Source organism: Mercenaria mercenaria, chromosome 1 (assembly GCF_021730395.1).
Source record: "Mercenaria mercenaria strain notata chromosome 1, MADL_Memer_1, whole genome shotgun sequence".
Classification (NCBI taxonomy): Eukaryota; Metazoa; Mollusca; class Bivalvia; order Venerida; family Veneridae; genus Mercenaria; species Mercenaria mercenaria.
This window is the reverse complement of record NC_069361.1, coordinates 12,568,328-12,573,472: the sequence shown is the minus strand read 5'-3', so window position 1 is coordinate 12,573,472 and position 5,145 is coordinate 12,568,328.

Here is a 5,145-nt window from a genome sequence, read left to right as displayed (position 1 = left end):
CATCGGCTGAACCAGTTTGTTCTACTATTACATATAGGCTAGTGTCATCTGCAAAGAGATTTATAAAACATCGTATTTCATGTACAATGTCATTAATAAAGATGAGAAATAGCAGAGGGTCTAAGACTGACCCCTGGGGAACACCTGCTTTAACATGAGCCCATGATGACTGGGTGCCCGGAAGTACAACCCGTTAATGTTGACGCCTGTCTGAGAGATAACGTTGAATCCAAGAGAGCAAAGATCCAGTAATACCTGCATGCTCTAGTTTGGATAGAAGACCTTTGTGCCATACTTTGTCAAAGGCTTTACTTATGTCGAAGAAGACGACACGAACTTCCAGCCAATTGTCAAGAGCTCAGCAAAGTGACGTAAATGAGGAGCAGTACGTTGATTGACAGAAGTCATCAGGAATTAAACCGGACTGAACTGTAGTTAGAAAGTTGATATCTTGAAGATGGTTAAAGACATGTTTAAATACCAGACGTTCGAACGTCTTTTTCAGTTGTGTTTAAAAGAGAAATTGGCCGATAGTTACTTGGAAGTGATGCATCGCCTTTCTTGTAAATAGCAGTTATATGAGCCTCTTTCCAAATAGACGGCAGTGTACAAGTTTGTAAAGATGCATTGAATAATTTACAAAGTGGGAAGGAGAGCTCACGGGAAATTTCACATTAAGGTTTGTTACTGATACCTTCTGATCCTGCTGCTTTGTCAACTTGTAATGATTTGAGGACATCTTCGATTTCGAGGAGCTGGGAGGACCATGGTCAGGTGCCTCTCTATTGTCGTCGTCAATATTCGTCTGTTGTACAAAGTAGTCGTTAAGAAGATTAGTCTTATCAAGGCCAGAGTATGTTTTCTGGTTGGTGTTAAGGTCTTGAAGAGGAGGAATGTTATTCTTATTTGGTTTAGAAAGTTTAAGAAAATAATTCAATTTGGCCTCGCGAATCATTAAGATTGTTTCGTTTCGAACTGTTCTGAATTTTTGCCAATGGTGTTGTGTTGGTGTTCTTCTGGTCTTTCTATACAGGCGTTTGCGTGTACGTATGTTTCTCCTTGTGTCATTTGTCATCCAAGATACATCAAGGGGTCTTACTTTAATAGTCTTGTTAGGAAAGTTCTGTTTTGCAAGGTCAGATATGGTTGTTATTACATATATTAGCATATTTGTGGATATCAACATCAATACAGTTATCCTATGAATGATTTTTAACAGCATCTCGCATACTTTCATAGTCACCGCGGTCGTATTCCTAGACAAGTCTGTCAAAGCAATGTTCTTTTGGTTTTGCCAATGGTGTTGTGTTGGTGTTCTTCTGGTCTTTCTATACAGGCGTTTCCGATTACGTATGTTTCTCCTTATGTCATTTGTCATCCAAGGTACATCAAGGGGTCCTACTTTAATAGTCTTGTTAGGAAAGTTCTGTTTTGCAAGGTCAGATATGGTTGTTATTACATTATTGGCATATATGTGGATATCTACATCAATACAGTTATCCCATGGATGATTTTTAACAGCATCTCGCAAACTTTCATAGTCACCGCGGTCGTATTCACAGACAAGTCTGTCAAAACAACGTTGTTTTGGATTTTGGAATTAGAGAAGTCCAAATACAGGAGTGTGGTATCTTTGTTCTTGGTCAAAAAAGTGTTCACCAATACCAGAACAGAGAAAATTATATTCTTATTGGAAACAAAAATAAGATCAATCAGATATGAGTTGGCTGATCAATTAATTGCTCAAGATTCAATTGTTGTGTGATTGACATAATTTTGCAATTTGTTACTGGACTGAATACATTGTAGTTGAAGTCACCGGTTAAATATGGTGACATCAGATATATTTGTATCAACTGCAAGACCGATAGAATCTTCAGTAAGTTTGTTGTGAATAGTATCAGAATTTGGAGGACGAGAAACACTCCGAAGAAAATAATATGTTTGTTCCTATATATAACGTTAATTCCACCAATATATATTCCAAACGATTCAACTCTAAATCAGACCTCCGCCGGTAATGAAGATTGCAACAAGACAACTGTGCCGTGCATATCACCCATTCGACCTCTGCGTTCAGGCGTGTGAAAAGAAGATAATGTGATAAGAGTTATTAAGCCAAGTTTCTGAAAAGGCGAGAATGTCAAAGTCGCACAGTTCTGTGTACAAGATATCAAGTTTGCGCTATATACTTTGAACATTTAGATGGATAAAAGAGAAATGATTTGGAATGTTATGTGGAAGACACAGATAAATTGGAGGAACTTGTTGAGTCTGGATTCAAGTGGACATCTCCAGCAATTAGCAGAAGTAAAGAGAGCCATGTGTAAAAGTTTACTACAAAGCTTTGAAAAGGAACGAAGGTTAGTATAAAAATTTTAGTGTACATTGAGACTTTTCTTTGGTGATGCCTGTTTGAAAAAATATTATATACGTGTACAGTGAGAAAGTATATGCGGATATATTAGAAATATGCAACAATAACATAACATGAAAATTGGTAAGCGCCCTTGGAATCTATGACGGATTTTTTTGAAATTTTGTTATTCATTAAGCCTGTATTATTGAGGAAAATACACTACTTTTGTGTCTGTCAACAAATTGAAATTTGATTAAATTATGATAATTTTTATCTTTTCGAGTGGTAACCAAACAACTCCGGCTTATTTGACGTATTTAAAAGGTATCTTAAATGTGTAAAGTGTACAGACAGAGACAGAGGGTCAATGTCCCTTGTTTACTACCGGTGTTTTTTATGATGGGTTGGCTGATATTTACGTTGGAGAAAATGTTGAAAACTCGCCAATATTTCCACCTCGCTAACTTAATAACTTAACCACTTATACAGTATATAAATCGAGGGTACATCTCAGATTAAGTCACTATTAAAGAGGAATACATTCGATAAAAGTTGAGCGGAAACATTTCCTTTATTACAGTCTGTCAAAAAGTTTGAATATGCCCCATAGGAGTAATTTGATTTATTGTTCTGTATCTTATAAGAAACATCACTCCATCGCTCTTTGCCTTTGTGTGCTGTCAGTTCATTTAAAATATTGAATAATAGAAACGATTTACGTACATGATGCTCCCTTGAATAAGGAAATGTACATATATGATACTAAGCAAAAACCACTGAGTAAGGAAGCGTAGACACTGTCTGCACTATTATACCAAATACAGTCTAACCTGTACTAACGGTCACCTCCGATCAGCGGTCACCTCCGTTCAGCGGCCATTTTATGACGCCCCCGACGGATTTTCCTCTATTTTATCACTTTATTCAGCGGCCACCTGCCGTCCGCGGCCAGCGGCCACCGAAATTGCCTCCCGACCGCCGTATTTGACCCCTTTCAGCGGCCATTTTTCTTCTAAAACCAATTATTTTTAGGCAATAATCGCCGAAGATACCCGATTTTGAGAAGCACGTGCTTGCTAAGTTTCGCGTGACTTCACCATAAGAACGACAAAATGACATGAGCTTCTCAATTAAAACTGATAACCAAAGGTGTAATCCCCTTTTGTTATGATCAAATGGCCAGTAATTATCGGTAATTAGCGTGTCACCTCGTGTCAATTTTGTTGTTCACAGTTTGACCTCGGTTAAAGATAATACTCGATAACTAATTAGTAGCATAATATTTGTGATTTTTTTATAGTTCTGTCATGAAAATACTATTAAATTTATACGAAATTAATTGTGTTTGAAAAAAAATATAAACCACTCTTATCTTTTACGGAACGTAACGGCAATCTTAGATTTAGCGTAGACAATAAGCGCCGAGAGTAGCTTCCCTTACCAAAATGGCGAAAATTGTAAACAAACTTGTTTTGAAGTTGGAAAATTGTCTGTAACAATTTTTTGTGGTAAAAAAAAACACGCCGGAGTTTTAGATTGCTAAGAAGACCATTCGTACTGCGAAGGCAAATGCACGTCATTGTATTCTGGTAAAATAATAATGGAAACCCCAATAAGAAATGGGCCTAAAGGCTATAGACTGGTCAGAAGTCTGAAAAATAAATATGCTGGCCGCACCTCCGATCGGCGGTCACCTGGCTTAAGCGGCCAAATTGTCTGCTTCCCTTGGCTGGCTGCTTAAGACAGGTTAGACTGTACTCGTATTAATAGTGATACTAGTAACAGTCTGAGTGTCGCCCACAGCTTTAACGTATAAAGTCCTCTTCAAAACTGAATTTATGTATAACTTACCCTGACGTGCACCCTCAATTTGCATATTATACAGTCCTCTTTAATAGGGGCTTTATGTATAATCTTACCCCGATGTCTTCAACATTCATAGTGTATAGCCCTCACATTTGTAGTATACTCATTTTAGTTGGGGCTAAATATATAACATTACTCTGACGTGCTTCCAAAACTTTTATATTTTATGTTCCTCATAAGAATAACTTTATGTTTAGCCTTACTCTGAGATGCTTCCTCAACTTTTAAAGTATATAGTCCTTTTAATAGAGGCTAAATGTATTACCTGACTCTGAGCAGCGTCCACATCTTTTCCAGTATGTAGTTTTCTTATATAGAATAAAATCTGGAAAGTAGATCACTCGGAAGCACCGAGAACAAGGCAAATAGTGAAAATTGCAGAGGCCTAATGTATAAGCAGACTCGGGGGTGGGGGGGGGGGGGTGCCCTAATTTCTGTAGTGTATATTCCTCTTTCATACAGGCTTAACGTATAATCTGACTCTGAGGGGTGTCCACAGCTTTTATACGTAGATAATGACTTAATATGTAACCAGGCTCTGTGTTCACAAAGCATTTTTCGATCTCAGCCGAGTTTGAAATTGAAAATTTAGTATTAGTTTTACTAAAACTTCAAGACTTAATTTCAATTGAAACTGACCATCAATGCTGAAAAGTCATTTGAAAAGAGTTAACTTAAACTTTAGTTTTAAACATGCTATTTTGATATAAATGACAAATAAAGTTTCGTTATCAAACTCAGCTGAGACTGAAAATGTTTTGTGAACACGGAGCCTGACTTCGAGGAGCGTCCTCAACTTTAATTATATATATACAGAGTTTTTCTTAATGGCACCTAACATGTAATCTTACTTTGAGGTATATCCTCATTTTTCATGGTATATAGTCCTCTTTAACAGGCTTAATGTATACCTTTACTTT